This window comes from Podarcis muralis, chromosome 12, assembly GCF_964188315.1.
Source record: "Podarcis muralis chromosome 12, rPodMur119.hap1.1, whole genome shotgun sequence".
NCBI classification, from domain to species: Eukaryota; Metazoa; Chordata; class Lepidosauria; order Squamata; family Lacertidae; genus Podarcis; species Podarcis muralis.
The window spans coordinates 44,301,802-44,321,977 of NC_135666.1; the positions used below are offsets into that span (position 1 = coordinate 44,301,802).

Sequence of the window (20,176 nt, forward strand, 5' to 3'; positions counted from 1 at the left end):
GAAAAGGAAAATTACATGAAAATGATATATTGATGGTACTTAACTCCAAGTAAATTAGTGAAAATGTACAAATCTAAATCAGGTATGTGCTGCAAATGTAAAGAAGTAGAAGGGATGTTCTCTCCCTGTTCTATCCTATGTGGTGGTCATGCAGAATAGTTAAAGATTATTGGGGAATGGTTTACAATGAGATGGAAAAGTCGTTTAAAAGAACATCCCCTCCCCTCCAAAAAAAACAACAACAACCAACCAGAGGTTTTCCTTTTAGGAATGGTGCAGATGGAGGTTCCCAGGAGTCAGAAAAAACTTTTTTGTGTATGCAGCTACAGCAGCTCAGATTTTGTTAGCCCAAAAATGAAGGTTGGGAAAGGTCCCAGAGGAGGAGGAATGGCATTTTAAAATGATGGAATATGTAGAGTTACCAGGTCTAACCAGCGGAATAAGAAAACAAGATGATTGAGTTTATAAACAGGAATGGATTTTTTATTTTTTGGTGGAATGTCTGGAAAACAGTTGCAAACAAGTGAAAACGCTAGCAGGATTAAGGAAAATTCAACAGTATAATTCAAGTCGAGGTAATATGAAAAAGGAGGGGGAAATAAATGGCTGAAATAGAATATGCAGCAATAATGGGAAAATTAAAAGAACCACGGAAGGAGGAGGAGGAAAGTCAATGAATGTATTGTTTTACAGTGGTACCAGACACTTCAGGTTACAGACTCCACTAACACAGAAATAGTACCTCGGGTTAAGAACTTTGCATCAGGATGAGAACAGAAATTGTGCGGCGGCAGCAGGAGGCCCCATTCGCTAAAGTGGTGCTTCAGGTTAAGAACAGTTTCAGGTTAAGAACGGACCTCCAGAACGAATTAAGTTCTTAACCCGAGGTACCACTGTATTGGTAGACATTTAATTGTGGGAAATGTACAATGGAAAACTTTAATATATATATTTTTTAAAAAGAGACAGATGGATGCCAACAATATGGTGTGAGTTCTTGAGTCCAGGAGGTGGGGAAATGACCTGCCCTGGATGAGCTTGGAAGGAACAAGTCTGCAATTTGGGACTGACTCCTGGATCTGACTTCGTCAATGTGGGCTCAGGTGGCTTTTGTGACAATGAGTGCCTATTTTCAGCTACAGCTGCTTCGCCAACTCCTGCCTCTTTTGGACAGGGATGACTTGGCCGTGGCACTCCATGCTCTGGCAATTTCCAGAATGGATGATTGCAACATGCTGTGCGTGGGGCTGCCGCTATCGATGACTCAGAAACTTCAGCTGGTCAAAAAATGCAGCGCCCAGATTCCTGGCTGGGGTTCCATTCACAAACTGCTTAACTCCTGTTTTGAAACAAGTGCACTTGCGGCTTGCTCATTCCAGACCCAATTCAATTTGCTCAACAGAGTGTTAAAAGCCCTAAACAGCCAAAATATCTGAAACACCGCCTCCTTCCTTTAAAGACCCTCTGAAGATTTGCACCTACCTTAGGTCAGATAATAAAGGAAATAAATAATGAGAATTACAGTGGTACCTTGGGTTACATACGCTTCAGGTTACAGACTCCGCTAACCCAGAAATAGTACCTCAGGTTAAGAACTTTGCATCAGGATGAGAACAGAAATCGTGCTCCGGCGGCACGGCAGCAGCAGGAGGCCCCATTAGCTAAAGTGGTGCTTCAGGTTAAGAACAGTTTCACGTTAAGAATGGACCTCTGGAACGAATTAAGTACTTAACCCGAAGTACCACTGTATCTGAAAGTTAACTTCTGAGCGTGTCTTGATTCTACTGCATACACATGTTGTTTTTTTAAAAAAACCCTCAACAGAGTGTGCCATTTTCCTTCCCCCAAAATTTTTCATGTAACTGCCTATTAAGATAAGGAATGCTACTGAAAGTGTCTGAGTTTGCAGCGTTGGGGGGACAGCGGCTTCGAAAATATGCAAAAGTGCGTGGGCGGAGGCGGAAACTTTGATCCCTGGTGTGTGAATAAGGCTGTTAGAAGGACACAAGAGTGGCTTTATTTTCATCTGTGAAATACTGACGGGTGTGTTTGCCTGATGGAATTTGAATTCCACATCGCAGGCCGCTGTGAATCACGGTACAATGCCTGGGTTTCCTGTAATCTTATCATCTCTTGTGGCTCGGCACTTCTGAACCACTCAAATGCCTGGAACAGTTTTTTTTTTAATCCCTGAGCGCTGGGGGGAAATGACAGTGACCCTCTTTAAGAGGTCAAGCAACATTCCTCCAGTAGCAGGCTCCTACTTTGGTGGCGCGGTCGGGTACATATTTATTTATGTTTCCTTGTCCTTCTTTCCTGCACTAAAACCATTTTGCATAGGTAGATTTGAAGTTACTAAGTGGGGGGGGGGGAGAAGCTACTCCCCAGGACTGCCCAGGTACATGACCTTGTTTAGATTCCTTAAATTACAAAGAGGCACTGCTTTCAATTGTGGTTCAAGGCATCTACATGAGGCTGTCCCACGTCCATGTCAACCAGATGTGAATAGAATTTTATTTCAACATGGGTGGTGAGATGGCAATCTACGTAGCATTTTTTTTTAAATTATTTTTTTATTTTTTACCAACAACCAAAGCACAAACTGTAGCCTTATTGGAGTTCACCGATTGGGTCTGCGTTGCTCCGGAACAGGAGGAAGGAAGTCAAAATGACACCGAGTTGGTTCAAAGAAAGAGTTTATTCTGCTCTCCGGATAGCAGAAGGCACCTGCGTGGTGAGTCCACAGCAAGTCCAAAGAAATGACAAGTTTCATGCAGTATTTATATCCTCCAGGCACCCTCTCCCTCCTCCCCTCAGAGCCCAACCACGTCAGCCTATGTACGCGGGTTGACATCACATATGTTCCTGCTCTGGCACTCTTAACCTTAAAAGGGATTTCCTTCCTGCACTCCTGACCATAAAAGGATATTTCTGTTCCTACTCCTATCTTGGAGCAAGAGGTCACTACTTCCGAGAACATGCTCTGGCGTTAGTCCCAGACTTGGGTCTCTGCGTCATTTGTGGTCAGAACATAAGATATGTCTGTGTCTGTTCTACTGGTAAAGTCAAGGCCAGTCTTGCCGTCAAACTGATAAGGGAGAGAGCTGTGTTCTTGTTTTGCATTTGCTCAACGGCTGAAGTTTATGCATTTTAGCTAAGGAGAAATGGGGATTTTGGTGCAGTTTAAAAACTGCCTGCACAGTCAGTTTTTGGGTTTTGGAAACCCATTCCTTCAAAACAGTGAAACCCCCCCAGGCAGCCCAGATACATCGGGTATACATAATCAATAATAACATATTCAATTCAACCATATGTGCAATTCTATATACGTTAACACTCCTCCATCCACAAGGTTTATTTAACTTTTAACATTTTAAGTGCCCCAAATTGTTCAAACCTACCCAAATAATTCAGTATCTTCTCAAACCAATCCTCCTCTTTCTCACTGACCTTAAACCCTTTCATTTTGTGTATCTTCACAGTTAGATATTCTAAAATCATGATATTATTCAGTTTTTTCCTCCATTGGTTCACCCCTAGCTCTTCTGCATTTTCCCAATTACTCGCTATAACATGTCTGGCTGCAGTTACCATCAACCCATTTACATTCCTCTTTTGTTTTTAACTTGGTGCTACTCAGACTAATAAGAACCATTAATTTAGATATTCCCACCTCCTACCCACAATTCCCAATATTTCTATACCAATCTGTTTCCAAAATTCATTAACTAATGGACAATCCAGCAATCTACATAGCAGAAGTTGTTGAAGTTGTTTATGTATGTAACAGCAGCAGCTAGGATTCTACACGCGCATAAATGGAAGAAATAAGAAGTTCCGACCAAATATACTATGCAGAACTGGCAAAATTAAGAGAACCTATTGACAAGTGTTTTGTGGAAAAATGAGTGCCTTTTTCAGACTGTCTAAAGACATAGTAGGATGAACTTGTGAGCAGGATTTGAGCTATGAGCAACAGAAGTAATTAGATTATAATATTGTGGTTATGATTTAATAGATAGAAGATAGGGGGCAGCAGAAAGGAACAAACAACAACTCCATGGAAAATGGGGTAGGAAGCTGATAAAAATAGGAGAAAAGATGAAATTGTCTTTTGATGGTGTATGCGGAAACTAATTGGAAACTAATTGGAAATGGCAACTTACTCTAGGGGCAAGGGACAGAAATTAACTCAGTTTGCCACACTTTCACAGGGATTTGCATTTTTTCTGATTTCACAAAAATCCATCTGCATTTTAGCGCATGTTTTCCCCAATATACATTTTTAATTGCAATTTTGCCTAAAATACACATTTTTGCAAGTAGCTCTGCATAATATAATGCATTTTTCTTGGCTGTTTTCGTTAATATGTGCATTTCTATGCAACGGGACGCGGGTGGCGCTGTGGGTTAAACCACAGAGCCTAGGACTTGCCGATCAGAAAGTCGGCGGTTCAAATCCCCGTAATGGGGTGAGCTCCCGTTGCTTGGTCCCTGCTCCTGCCAACCTAGCAGTTTGAAAGCATGTCAAGTGCAAGTAGATAAATAGGTACCACTCCCACAGGAAGGTAAACGGCATTTCCGTGCGCTGTTCTGGTTCTCCAGAAGCGGCTTAGTCATGCTGGCCACATGACCTGGAAGCTGTACGCTGGCTCCCTTGGCCAATAAAGTGAGATGAGTGCCGCAACCCCAGAGTTGGCCATGACTGGACCTAATGGTCAGGGGCCCTTTTGCCTAGGCACCTTAATGTATAGGTTTTTGTACCCATCATTGGGCTGGAGAACTACATCACAAAAATTTGAAGAAATACAAATTTCTAATTGATAGCTGCATTTTGGTTTGCCTATTGCCTAGAGAATTGCAAAACTAAACCAAAATTCTTGCCTATCCCTGCCATCAATATGTCATTACCATGCCTTGCTCTGCAACATCTCTGTCTCTTTCTGCCTAATGGAAGGATCAGCTGGGCCCTGGTTGATTTTAAGAAATACTAAACATTAAATTATGGTTTTTCAATACCTAAGCGAGCATTATCATATTCGTGAACAATTCACAGAATCATAGAGTTGGAAGGAATCCCACAAGTCATTTGGTTCAACCCTCTGAGATGCAGGAATCTCATCTAAAGCATCCATGACAGATGGCCATCCAACCTCTGTTTAAAAACTTCCAAGGAAGGAGACCTCAGCACTTCTTGTGGGAGTCTGTTCCACTGTCAAACAGCTCTTACTGCCCGAAAGTTCTTCCTGATGTTTATTTGGAATCTCCTATCTTGTAACTTGACTCCATTGGTTCCAGTCCTACCTTCCAGAGCAGGAGAAAAACAAGCTTGCTCCATCTTCCATGTGACAACCCTTTAGATATTTTAAGATGGCCATCTATCACCTCTCAATCACCTCTTTTCCATGGTTCATTTATTTCCCTATTGCATCTTTTAACTATAAACTCAGCTGCATTTTAAGCTTGTCTAGGTTATAGCTATGGGACGCAGGTGGCGCTGTGGGTTAAACCACAGAGCCTAGGACTTGCTGATCAGAAGGTCGCGGTTCGAATCCCCGCAACGGGGTGAGCTCCCGTTGCTCGGTCCCTGCTCCTGCCAACCTAGCAGTTCAAAAGCACTCAAAGTGCAAGTAGATAAATAGGTACCGCTCCAGCGGGAAGGTAAACAGCGTTTCTGTGTGCTGCTCTGGTTTGCCAGAAGCGGCTTAGTCATGCTGGCCACATGACCCGGAAGCTGTACGCCAGCTCCCTCGGCCAATAAAGCGAGATGAGCGCCGCAACCCCAGAGTCGGTCACGACTGGACCTTTACCCTTTATCTTTATAGGTTATAGCTATGTCCAGTCTACAAAGGAAGTTAACCAGATAAGCTATAAGCAAAGGAATTCATAAGACTTGAGTAGCCACAGGATTAAATGGGTGTTTGACTTCACCATTGAGGTAGGTCCCAGCAAGGTCTGCCTGGCGACATTTGTTGATATCCTTTTGGCTCCAGGTAAGGACTTACCTATTTTCCTAGGCTTTTAATAGACTGGTGTTGTTTTGTTACTAGCCTGCTGCCAGAGCGTCCTGTGGCTGTTGCAGGGCTTGTTTTGTTTTGTTTTGATGGTACAATGTATTTATATTTATGTTTTTAATGTGTTGTGAGTTGCTTAGAGACCTTCAAGTAAGAAGTGACTAACAAGTGCAAATGATGATGGGTTGCTTGGAGACTGTCAGATAACAAATGGCTAACAAATGTAGAATAATGATAGATTTTAAGTCGGGCTGAGCCAAATCTTCCCACTGAAAGTTTCTCATTTGATAAGGCAGATGTTTTTATCAAGAACCTCAGCAGTCTGCAAAACAGGAATGCAATACTGACCTACTGGAAGCCTGAGAGCCTTGCCCTGCCTCTCTCCACCTGGCTTGGGGCAGGGCCTGAAGGGCCTGCTGCTGCTGCTGCTCGACAGAGATGGCTCCTTTTAAAAATTGTTGTTTTTTTTAATCTATGTCATTTTAAATTTTTATTGATATTAATGTTGTATTTTTTAGTTTTAGATTATATGATTTATGAGGAAATTGTTATCAATTTGGTTGTGTACATTTTGATGTCTTTTATTTATTGTTTATGACTTTTGTTATGTTGGTAATTATGTAAATTATGTCATGTTGTAAGCCGCCTTGAGCATTTTCTAACTACGGAAAAGCGGCATACAAATCATCATCATAATTTATTATTTATACCCTGCCCATCTGGCTGGGCTTCCCCAGCCACTCTGGGCGGCTTCCAACAAAATATTAAAATACTGTAATACATTAAAAGCTTCCCTGAACAGGGCTGCCTTCAGATGTCTTCTAAAAGTCTGGTAGTTGCTGTTCTCTTTGACATCTGGTGGGAGGGCGTTCCACAGGGTGGGTGCCACTACCAAGAAGGCCCCCTGCCTGGTTCCCTGTAACTTGGCTTCTCACAGTGAGGGAACCGCCAGAAGGCCCTCAGTGCAGGACCTCAGTGTCCAGGTAGAACGATGGGGGTGGAGACACTCCTTCAGATATGATGATGAAATGATGACTTTTAGGCATGTCGGGGATGGAAAATTAAGCTGCTCATCTTGGATGCGGTGAAGTCCTCGAGTCAGTTCTAAAGAGACAAGCCCAAGGAAGCTGCTCGGCCACTTTCAAATTCCCATCTACTCATAACTATTTATCCTGCTTTAGAAACTCTTGTCATGAAAGATCTGGGATGAAAGAAGTTCATCTGCCATAGGCAGGAGAGATACTGCGTCAGGACAAAGGCTTTGCAATACACATTCTGCAGAATCTGGGGCGCTGAAAGTCTTTTGAAATTTTGAGAGGCAGCAGCACAAGCTGTGCTATGCTGTGCATCAGATGCAGGTACAATTCTCGTAAGGGATGCAGGTGGCACTGTGGTCTAAACCACTGAGCCTCTTGGGCTTGGCTTGCTGATTGTAAGGTCAGCAATTTGAATCCGCGTGACAGGGTGAGCCTCCATTGCTCTGTCTCAGCTTCTGCCAACCTAGGAGTTCGAAAGCATACCGGTAAAAATAGATAAATAGGTACTGTGGGGGCGGGAAGGTAAACGGTGTTTGTGTGCGCTCTGGCATTCATCATGGTGCTCTGTGCACCAGAAGTGGTTTAGTCATGCTCGCCACATGACCCAGAAAGCTATCTGCGGACAAACACCAGATCTCTTGGCCTGAAAAGCAAAATGAACGTTGCAACCCACAGTCAAATTCAACTGGACTTAACCATCCAGGGGTCCTTTACCTTTACATTCCCCCCCTTGAAATTCCAGTAAACCTCTTCAAACTTAGAGAAGATAGGGGGCACTTATGCAGAATTGATATGAATTCTGATAATTTATAATTACTATGGGCTAAAAGAAGTACAGCCATCTCAATAGAGTGGGGAAGACAGACCAGGTAACATGTGTGCTCCTCAGCCTGCTGTCTAAGTATCAGGGGTGCCAGCTTGAATAAAATATTTGGGGGGGGGGCAGGCAATCCCCTCTCTGCGTAATCAATCACAAGACACGGTGCACGCACAGCATTTGAATGGCAACGCCCATCAACATTGCCCCTCCCAGGCCCCCTCAAATATTTTATGGAGGGCAAAGAGACCTTGGCCCCTAGGAGTTGGCTCCTATGCCATTGTTGATGGGGCAGCTGCCAGTCCATTGTTCTCCCATTCTTTGGTTATTTAAATTGGACTTTGTGTTGGGATTCGCAGGATGCTGAGTAAGTCTGCAGGCTTACAGGTGGCAGTTATCTAGCCGTGGGTGCTGGAGGTGAGCTGCAGGGATGGAGCAGTCCAGAGTTGGCGTGTTGCTGGAGAAGCTGATGGCCACGAACTACAGCATCTGGTCGGTCCGCATGCATCACTTCCTCAAGCGTGAAGGCCTGTAGAAAGACAGACACTTTGCCCTTCTGAACTTCCTCAAATAGAGGACTGCTCGCTATAAAGTGAGTCACATGGCTATATAAGGAAACTGGAGAGGGCTGGTGGTGTGTTGAGAGGCGGGATAGAACGAGTCCAAGGAAGAACTCAAGATTTACAAGAAAGCAAGAGAAGATGAAGTTTCTGCTTAGGCCCCTTTCCATGTTTCGAACAGCAGCTCTACAATTGTTATGATGCTCTTCTTCACCTGTGCCTCTGTGCTGCATGCTAAGTGGCTGAACATAAGAAGACATCTGCTGGACCAGAACCAATGCCCATCTATTGCAGCTTCCTGTTCCCACTGTAGCTAACCAGATGTCTATGGGAAGCCCACAAGCAAGACCTGGGCACAACAGCACTCTCCCCATGTGCTACTGGTTTTCAGAGGCAAACTACCATTGGAGGTAGTACATTGCTGGACGCCATTAATAGCTTAATTTTCCATGAATTTATGAACAAGCATGGCTTGATCGCCCTTGACAGCCAAAACCCACCTCTCCCATATCAGCTCTCTAGGGAAAAGGTTACCATCCTGAGAAGTTCACAGAGCCCAAACCCCTGTTGAGTTCAATGGGACTTATGCCAGGTAAGAGCGTAGAGGACTGCAGTGCTGTCTCAAACTGTTTTATTCTTATCCTACACGTAGGGGTAAGTCATAACTGGCTGCGTCATCAGCACTGGAGAGCCAGTGTGGTGTAGTGGTTAAGAGCGACAGACTCGTAATCTGGGGAACCGGGTTCGTGTCTCCGCTCCTCCACATGCAGCTGCTGGGTGACCTTGGGCTAGTCACACTTCTCTGAAGTCTCTCAGCCTCACTCAGAATGTTTGTTGTGGGGGAGGAAGGGAAAGGAGAATGTTAGCCACTTTGAGACTCCTTCGGGTAGTGATAAAGCTGGATATCAAATCCAAACTCCTCCTCCTCCTCCTCCTCCTCCTCCTCCTCTTCTTCTCCTCCTCCTCCTCCTTCTCCTCCTTCTCCTCCTTCTCCTCCTTCTCCTTCTCCTCCTTCTCCTCCTCTCCTCAAGGAGACACACCATAGACTATCAACAACCATTGCTTCAAGGCACAGAAATCTGAAAGTTAGTAAGTCTCCAATGACGTCCACATTTAGTAACCAAATACAGTCGTACTTTGGAAGTCAAACGGAATCCGTTCTGGAAGTCCGTTCTGGAAGCTCCTGCAGCCAATCAGAAGCTGAGGAAGCCCCATTGGACGTTCAGATTCCAAAGAACGTTCACAAACCGGAACACGCACTTCCGGGTTTTGGGTGTTTGGGAACCAAAACGTCCAAGTACCAAGGTATTTGGGATCCAAGGTACGACTGTATGGGTAAGCACTGCACCCTTTAAACAACACTTGGAGATGTGGGTTGAACAGGAGAACTTAATAGCTTGCAGAAATAACCAAAGGAGTTTACTTTTTTCCAAAAGTAATTTCGCCATAATTACTGCTGCTCATGAACCAACTAGGAAGTTGCTCATCAACCACTGTTCCATTTCCTTTCCTTTTTCTTGTTGTCGTCTTGGTTGGCATATGGTTGCAAATGGAGCACTGCTTTTTCACATTCATGAGCTTCGACTGAAGTTCTTCGAGTCGCTCAGTAGCCAGGCTGATTTATGTCTTGGCTTTCTGCATGATATCACACAATTATCTCCAGATGGAAAAATGGCAAAGGAGGAGTGCCAAAGAATATTAGCCCTTAAAAGTACTCAGCCATTACAATCCATTTAATCCTGTGATTATTTTTGTTTTGACTTCACATATTTGGGCGGAAGCACAAAACCTGTTTCCTTTCGGCGAAACCGTGACTTTCTGTCATCCAAGATACTGTTGAGAAGACAGCACGCTCCCTCAGACCAAAGGTCAAAATAGACTTTGACCAATGGCAGGCCAGCCTGACCCAGGCACTGGGGTCAGCTGACTTAATTAGAGCGGCATTTATCAAATTGCTCTCAGTCCATTTACCCTCTTCTGTACAGTGGTACCTCATGTTATGGATGGGATCCGTTCCAGAGGCCCGTCTGTAACGTGAAACACCCGCAACTCAACAGGCACGTGGCATAATTTGGTGCTTCTGCGCAGGTGCAAGCGGCAAAACCCGGAAGTAACCCATTCCAGTACTTCCGGGTTGCCTCGGGACGCAAAACGAAAACACACAACCTGAAGCGGATGAAACATGAGGTATGAATGTATTGCTCTACTAGTTCTGACCCAGGAATAAAGTCCCATAAACCTGCTTGATGAATTTGTTGCACAAGTAAAAACTCATCGTGTGCTGCCCATGGTAATCTGAATCAATTGGCCTTCCTGAACCCATTCCTACTAACGCTAACTCAACTCACATGTACTCTGTACTCTAACAGCATTTTAATAAGTGTCACAGGCACCCTGTTGGCAAGATGTACGACAATATAGGCAAAGTTTCCAGGTGTTTTGAAACAGGGAAGCTATGTAATGTGCATTATGTGCCCCCAATACTGGGCTGGCCCCAGACTAAGCTGGTTGCACTTAGGCCCCAATGAAATCAATGAGACAAGTTGGTCGTTATGAATTTCACTGGGGATGATGTGCAACCAACCTAGTCTGGATCCAGCCCATTGAAAGGATGTGATGGAAGTCATCATAATTAAGCGACCGTACAACTGATCTCGAGTGTCATTTCTTTCCATCCATGGAAGCCGTTTCAAACTTGGATGGTTTAGATATAATTTCTGTAAGATAAAACAGCAAAGAACAATTGTTTGCCGTGCTGAAAAACACACCCATACGCACAATGTTGAGTATTGTCACAAGCTGCCTTTTAAAAAATTTGATGCACCACAGCAGCACTACATTAGTGGCATTGTGCGGTATTAAAATAGCATCTCCCAGCCGCTCAGCTTTAATTCAGGTCACTGCTGGACCTTCAAAATGCTGCCTGGCCTTAAGTCAGGTAGGTACTTGCACATATACAGGGGAAGCGGGCAGCACTGAGCCAACAGTCAAGAAACATTCCTACCAAAATGCTTCCCTCATTCTGGGTATACTCATGCTTGTGAGATGATAATCCACCTCCAAGAATTGGCCAAGCAGATAGATAGCTCCCTGCTGACATCTTCATCGAGTTGTTGTCCTTTCCTTGACAGCCAGGTGGACAAATTTATAACAAATTTGTTTCACTTCCTGGATATTAAAATTCAAACCATCCACAACAAACCCATTCACACCATCCACAACAACCCATAACCACTGGTCAATGGGCAGAGTAAATGAACAGAATCCTAAACCATAACATGATGCGAGGCGACAGGCGACAACCAAAATATCCAGGTTTGGTTCGCTCTCTTCTCTCAAACAAATGTTCATTGTATTATCTGTATACTAATAGGGACGCGGGTGGCGCTGTGGGTAAAACCTCAGTGCCTAGGGCTTGCCGATTGCATGGTCGGTGGTTCGAATCCTCACGGCGGGGTGAGCTCCCGTCTTTCGGTCCCAGCTCCTGCCCACCTAGCAGTTCAAAAGCACCCTTAAGTGCAAGTAGATAAATAGATACCGCTTTATAGCGGGAAGGTAAACGGCGTTTCCGTGTGCTGCGCTGGTGCTGGCTCACCAGAGCAGCTTCGTCACGCTGGCCACGTGACCCGGAAGTGTCTCCGGACAGCGCTGGCCCCTGGCCTCTAGGGTGAGATGAGCGCACAACCCTAGAGTCGGACACGACTGGCCCATACGGGCAGGGGTACCTTTACCTTTACCTTTAATAGGGACAATTTACTATTTATTTATTTATTATCAATCATCCTTTGGGCTAAACTGCATTTCATTTGGAGGAAGATGCAATCCCCAAAGTCAAAGAAACGAAAAGGGAGTTTTTTCAGAAGCATTTTCAGCTTTAACCATGAAGTGTCATGTGAGATATTCCATTAAACCACTCAGCTTGATTTGTGATAAATAACTGTATTTTTGTTTTTATCTTCTTTTTACACTCGCTTTCAGGGGGGAAAGCCATGTTTTTATTGTTTTTTATGTAAATTGCTTACAGGTTTTAATTATATGAAGTGGTACATTTTTAATTAATAATTAATTAAACACCATTTAATTAGGCCCAATAGTCATCTTGTGTGCGGTAGCCACCCCCAACCTACTTTCTCAGACTCCTACATTACATCAGGGGGAAACAAAATGGGAAACCCGACAAAAGACCCAGATCGCGGCACTCACAGAAATTCCTCCACAATAAATTCCCACTGAAATGCAATCTAGTATGCCATTTCATCAGACTGTGTGATATCAATAGGATCCAGACGAGGTCATTGATGATGTTTCTCTCCAGAGTAGCTCAATGCTTCCTTGCTTTTAATTAATTTACAGATGCAACTTAAAAGCACCAAGGCACAACAGGGTGCCGGATAAAGAGGGCTCCTGGTGTGCTTCCTGAGGGGACAAGGTAATTGGTGTACGGTCCGCTGCCTAGTTATGTGCCAATAGCCTCTTATTAAAATCTCTCAGCCTGGGAAAAGTTAAGCAACCACCAAAAACAGAATGGGAAAATGTGGGATCTGTTGGCTCGATAGAGAACCAAAGTGATGCAGCCATTTGCGTGTTGAGGTCCCTCCATAAAAGGTACCCCTGCCCGTATGGGCCAGTCGTGTCCGACTCTAGGGTTGTGCGCCCATCTCACTCTATAGGCCGGGGGCCAGCGCTGTCCACAGACACTTCCCGGTCACGTGGCCAGCGTGACATCACTGCTCTGGCGAGCCAGAGCCGCACACGGAAATGCCGTTTACCTTCCTGCTAGTAAGCGGCCCCTATTTATCTACTTGCACCCGGGGGTGCTTTCGAACTGCTAGGTTGGCAGGCGCTGGGACCGAGCAACGGGAGCGCACCCCACCGCGGGGATTCGAACCGCCGACCTGACGATCGGCAAGTCCTAGGCGCTGAGGTTTTACCCACAGCGCCACCCGCGTCCCTGAGGTCCCTCCATAGCCACCCTCAAATAAAGACACAATTCACACAGAATATTGTTTAAAGGTTTTTGGCATGATTTTTGGCCACAGCTTTATTGATTACAGCATGTGAGTGGTTGCTTAGGCATCGGTTCGCAACTATCTGTTCCAGCCTAGAGGTAGGAAGAGAACTGACATCTGCAAGCCTGCGAAAGTCAGTAAGGGAAAACATTTTGGAGAGAGCCTAGAGCGGGGCGCCAGGCTCTCACCTCTCCCCAAATGCTCCCAGGGGCTCTTGTGTGGCCCTAGCCCCTTGACAGGGGTTTGGACAAGAGCATGGCGAGTCCCTGGATTCCCTTAATGGAATATCCTTGCAGCAGCAGCATTGGAGGGGCAGGCACAGCCAACCATACCCCCTCCAGCAACTAAAATTAACCAATGTGGGTTAAACCACAGAGCCTAGGACTTGCCAATCAGAAGGTTGGCGGTTCGAATCCCCATGACTGGGTGAGCTCCCGTTGCTCAGTCCCTGCTCCTGCCCACCTAGCAGTTCGAAAGCACATAAAAGTGCAAGTAGATAAATAGGTACCGCTCTGGAAGATAAGGTAAATGGCGTTTCCGTGCACTGCTCTGGTTCGCCAGAAGCGGCTTAGTCATGCTGGCCACATGACCCAGAAGCTGTCTGTGGACAAACGCCAGCTCTCTCGGCCAATAAAGCGAGATGAGCGCCGCAACCCCAGAGTCGGTCACAACTGAACCTAATGGTCAGGGGTCCCTTTACCTTTAACCACAACCTTACAAGTTGTGATGATTTGCTACGCAGTAGGCAAAAACCAAATGGCACCAGCCAATCAGCCAAATGGCAAAATGCCTACCAGGCTCCTGACCCAAAAGCAGACGACCTCATGACAGACATAGCAAGGTCAATGCGAACAGCCCTAAATATAGGGAGGGTCGGCGGGTGATCTAATTCGTGTAGCGAAAAGAGGAAGCTCAATGCTGCGCACAGGGAATAAATAGCCCCTCATCAGTCAATCATAAAACTGCTACACCAAATTCTCCCCAACGACTGAGGGGAGCCCAATCAGAAACATGGCGATCTATACTAACCCGCCTAGCAACAGAGGGATGTCTTGGTTGCCCCCACCACAACATGCGCTCTCCATGAAGAAGAACCCACTTTGGGGCCTAGACTTTGACCAGAAAGGCCCGAGTTCAAAGTGTCCCGTCCCCCCACTGAGTCACAAAGCATACTTTTCTGAGGATAAAGCAGAGAACACACCGGTTGACTTGTCTCCCACATGGTTAAGTTCCCAACTGGGATGCACGTCTTCCAGTTAGTGCTGCCATGAGAGTCATGTGACCCATGTGAGATCACAGGGCCCAAAATATGTGCTGTTTTTGGGGCCATGCTCTCATGTCGCATGAAAACCCATGTCTTGGTGGCAAAGCATGAGATCACAATCCAGAGAAAAGCACTTTTTCAGGGCTGGGTCTCAGCGCAAATTTGTGCGAGATCACAGTGCCCAAAATGGCCGCCGTGCTCTCACAGGAAAGAAACGTTTCTTTTTCCGGGACACTTGCGGCGTATGGGATGAATGGCAAGAGTAAAATCACAGTAAAAAATGGGGGGGGGGGGTGTCTTCAACAATAGTGGTGATCTAGACTGCCACAGTCCAAGTCTGAGGGTGGTAATACTGGAAACTGAATATTTAAGTACAGTGGTACCTCAGGTTAAGAACTTAATGGAGGTCCGTTCTTAACCTGAAACTGTTCTTAACCTGAGGTATCACTTTTGCTAATGGGGCCTCCTGCTGCCACCGCCCCACCGGAGCAAGATTTCTCTTCTCATCTTGAAGCAAAGTTCTTAACCCGAGGTACTATTTCTAGGTTAACGGAGTCTGTAACCTGAAGCGTCTGTAACCTGAAGCGTCTGTAACCCGAGGTACCACTGTACCCTTTTTCTTTCTTGAGTATGAGGGTCTGGAGAACTCTCCTGCTCCCAGAGTGGCACCGGGAAGAGAGGAGCCTTTCCCACTCTGGGGCCCTCCAAAATTTTTGGAGTACAACCAGGCCATTAGCCCCAGACAGCACAGCAGGATTTTTGCAGCAATCTGGGCTAGACAGGCCACAGGACCAGCGAAGAACAGAGCCATTTGAAGACGCTGCAAGCTGGATCCTCAATTTCAAAGTGAGATGGTTAAATAGGGAGGGGGAATCTTCCCAATAGGGAAACGGTAATTCCGTTTTGTGTTTATGCTCTGGTTTCTGCTGCTACACCACTTCATGCATGGATAGTAAATGGCAACACCTTGAAACGCAACTTTCATCTCCTTCGCCTGTTTTCTCTGTGTGTTCAGAGACAAGGGAAACAGATGAGCAACGAAGTCAGGGGGCAGATGAGCCACAATATACAGCTGCACATCTGTCAAATCCCCTCAATCATCCATTTGATCACGTTGCTTTCAAGGCTCGCAAAGATCAAAACTCTGTTCCCACAGCAAGCCTCTGAGGAGGCAACCATTGAACTCCATCAGAGAGAGGCAGAAGGAAATTGATGAGCTGGTGTCCTCCCGAATAAAAGCTGTTTTGGAGCTGGTGAATCAAGTAGCAAGGGAAATGGACAGGTTTTGTGTAGGAACATTGGGGTTTTATATTATATTAATCATCATCATTACTTATATATATACATACAGTGGTACCTTGGTTCTCAAACTTAATCCATTCTGGAAGTCTGTTCCAAACCTAAAGCATTCCAAAACCAAGGCACACTTTCCCATAGAAAGTAATGCAAAACGGATTAATCCGTTCCAGACTTTTAAAAACAACCCCTAAAACAGCAATTTAACATGAGTTTTACTATCTAATGAGACCACTGATCCATAAAATGAAAGCAATAAACAATGTACTGTACTATGACATAAATAAAAGCGTATTGTAGATGATGAAAATTTAAAAAATAAATAAATTCTTGCCTGCACTGATGATAGTCATTGTTTGGATGGGGGGCTTTTATCCATTTCCACAGCCACACAATCAATCAATCAATCAATCAATCAATCAGTAGCTGAACTGGGATCCAAAACAAATTAACTGAAAAAGCCTCAAAACAAAAAACGCAAAATAAATAGCAAAAACAAAAGCACCAAATATGAGCTCCAAGAGCACCGCAATCGGAAACGGAAGGCTTGAATTACAACGGGGGGGGGGATGCAAATGAGCAGCGCAACAGGAAACACAGGGGGACTCAAAACGGAGCTCGTTCAAAAACCAGAACACCTACTTCCGATTTTGCAGCTTTTAGGTTCCAAGTTGTTCGTGAACTAAGCTGTTTGAAAACCAAGGTACCACTGTAGATATAAACACACACACACACACACACACACACACACACACACAACAATGAACAAGCTTTCTTCACAATTTCCCATTATAGCAGGATAGGCTTTCCCAGCATGTAAGTGGTCTGCCTATAGGGGATGCCACAAACTTCCATACACACGTCATAGAATTGTAGAGTTAGAAGGGACCGCAAGGGTCATCTAGTCCAACCCCCTGCAATGCAGGAATCTTTTGCCCAATGTGGGGCTTGAACCCACAACCATGAGATTAAGAGTCTCATGCTCTACCAACTGAGCTAAGTCCTCCTGCAGGAACTTAGTTCCCTCCGCCTCTCTGCCCTGAGCCTCTGCACCTCAGGAGAGGCTGGAGGGTTACTGGACCCAGAGGCAACCTCCTCCTCCCCTGACGGGGCTGAGAGTGAAGCACCTGCAGGCAATGGGTCCTCCATCACCTCAGGAGCCAGAGCAGACTCAGCTGGTGTCTGCTCCTGAGGATCCAGCACAGGTGAGGACCCTTCAGGTTCAAGCCCCAGCCCCGGCTCAGCTGGTCCCGGAGGCGGGGACTCCTGTGCAGGCTGGGATTCCTCAGGTTCAGCCTCTGAATCCGATTCCCAGGTCATCACCTAAGTACTTAACCCGAGGTACCACTGTATATGGGAGTCCCAACATGGCAGAGAGGTTGAAATGGAGTATCCAGAAAAAGGATGGGAAGAAGCATCACACAGTATGACATTTTGTTGCAGGTCCCACTTGTCAGCAGGAATGCCATCTTTCTGAGAGTGGCTTTGAGCCATCAACAGCTGCACGACAGGCAAACATTTTAACAGATGCAGCTTTCGCCAACACTGCATATTCAAAAGATGAATCTGAACGTGTGAAATAACAAAGATTAATGACTGCCAGTAGAATTTTCTTAGTAAATGAATGGATTAATTGCCCACAAAGCCAAGCTTGTCAAGTGATAATCTTACTATGTACCTGTTGGCATTGTAAACGGACCTGCTTGGATAGATAAAGGAATTTTTTCGCCCAACAGCATAGATCTGTTAAAGCTGTTAGTCATGGTATGGGATGTACATATCCATCTTCCTTTCCAGTGTCTGTAATTCTTTGAGAGCCAAGTGGGGATTGGCAAATTTGTCAGTTTTCTACATTTCTCATTTTTCAAATAATAAATTCAGCATATGTACAGCTATTTGGGAATTTTGTAAATAAAATTAAAACCCTCGGAAAAAGCATTTCAGATCAATCGTTTCCTAGCACAATTTAACGCAGTCTCGACGAATATGCACAATTTTTCTAGCCATAATTCATGCTTGTGTGTCATTTTCACCAATATATGCATTTTATGCAAACTGGTACGTGCACTTGGGGGCACATAATCTTGGCTAGGAACTGCGTTGCAAAATTCAGAGAAGTGTGGCTTTCAAAGGATAGCTGTATTTTGGTTTGCATCTTGTTTCAAACAGTGCTAATTAAGCCAGGGAGAATGAACATGACATGAGGATGCAGCCCTGTGGCTACTGGAACATGCTGCTTAGCCCTGAGCCAACTTCTTTCACTTTTAAGCCCCCCCCCCTCATTTCAGCCTGAATTTTCTGCATGCCTCTGTCTTTGTTTGCCTTATGGTGAAAGCACATGGTACTGCATGTAGACTGACAGTGAAGCGATATAGGAGGATATATTTTCAGCTTGGGCAATGAGATGCACATGTCTCATTAACAAGAAGAGGGCCAGTATTGCTTTCCCCCACCCCACTAAATAAATCTACTAGCAGAAAGCCTATCCCTTGATGAGCAACAGATGGGGTTTCCATAATGGCTCATTACCTCCTTGCTTTGTCATGCTGCTAAAATGAAATGAAACGTTATTTATGGTTAGAAATGATGCGCAAGATTTCTACACAACTTTCCCCCATTGTTGTTGTTGTTTTGGATGAGCTTCCATTCCAAAGCTTCTCCTGGGACTAACAAATTTGAGGAGCTGGCAAAAGGCCCGTTGGGAATTACAGAAGTGCCCCTTCTCTCTAACTATTAAAAAAAACGCAATCTCAAGTCTCCAAAGTGAAGCTCTGGTTCTGCAAAAAAACTGGAAATCTGCACATTCAGAACAGAAAAGCTGCCACTTGTCGCCAAATGCCTTTTGTCAGTCGTCCTCTGCGATTGGGAAGGGCTATCACATTTGAATGGCTGCAGAAAGCACTAACCACCAACGATGGATTTGGTTGGGAATGTGTCATTTAGGGCAAGGTCGGGCAACAGCTGCAATCTGCGAGCCACAATGAATGTGGATAATGAGCTTGGGAGCTGTGGCTGATTGGCATATTTGTTGTGGCATGCCGTTAGCATAATGCAAGTACCGCTATCACAGATGAGTTTGATGTCAAGTGAGAGTCAGTCAAGCATTCCAAGATCTGTGTCTCTGCTAAATGAACGGGCTCCGAATAAGCCCACGTTGCAAATGCTAAAAGTTAGCTGTCCACAACCAGTTAAATGAACTTGCTTGAAGTTGCATATGGGTGTGTAGCAAAGCACACACATAGAATCATAGAGTTGGAATAGACCACAAGGGCCATCGAGTCCAACCCCCTGCCAAGCAGGAAACACCATCAGAGCACTCCTGACATATGGTTGTCAAGCCTCTGCTTAAAGACCTCCAAAGAAGGAGACTCCACCACACTCCTTGGCAGCAAATTCCACTGTCGAACAGCTCTTACTGTCAGGAAGTTCTTCCTAATGTTTAGGTGGAATCTTCTTTCTTGTAGTTTGGATCCATTGCTCCGTGTCCGCTTCTCTGGAGCAGCAGAAAACAACCCTTCTCCCTCCTCTATGTGACATCCTTTTATATATTTGAACATGGCTATCATATCACCCCTTAACCTCCTCTTCTCCAGGCTAAACATGCCCAGCTCCCTTAGCCGTTCCTCATAAGGCATCGTTTCCAGGCCTTTGACCATTTTGGTTGTCCTCCTCTGGACACGTTCCAGTTTGTCAGGGTCCTTCTTGAACTGTGGTGCCCAGAACTGGACACAGTACTCCAGGTGAAGTACTGTGCATGCATGCACGCACACCCCTACAACCCAGTCCTCATCTAGAATCATAGTTGGAATGGACCCCAAGGGCAATCTAGTCCTTGCAATGCAGGAATCTTTTGCGCAAGCTGAGTAGGTTTAGCTCGGAAAAGAGAAGACCGAGGAGAGATATGATAGCCATCTTCAAATATCTCAAGGGCTGTTACATGGAAAGTACTTTTCTGCAAACATTTTTACAAAGCCTTGTGCAAGAGGTTGGATATGTAGATTTTTGTACCAGTCCTACAGCAAAAAAGAAGCTAATATTATTCCAGGCTGCATCAATAGAAGTATAGTGTCTCGATCAAGGGAAGTGATAGTCCTGCTCTATTTTGCCTTGGCCAGACTCCACCTGGAATGCAATGTTCAGTTCTGGGTACCACCATTTAAGAAGGATATTGACAAGCTG

The 20,176-nt window shown here is 45.1% G+C and overlaps 1 non-coding gene across 1 annotated transcript; it reads right to left on the reverse strand.

The window, feature by feature from the left end:
- Positions 1-16,930: 16,930 nt before the first annotated feature.
- On the reverse strand, positions 16,931-17,000 carry TRNAK-CUU (transfer RNA lysine (anticodon CUU)). The gene has a single exon. It is a non-coding gene; the product is annotated as a tRNA-Lys (tRNA).
- Between the last annotated feature and the right edge of the window lie 3,176 nt (positions 17,001-20,176).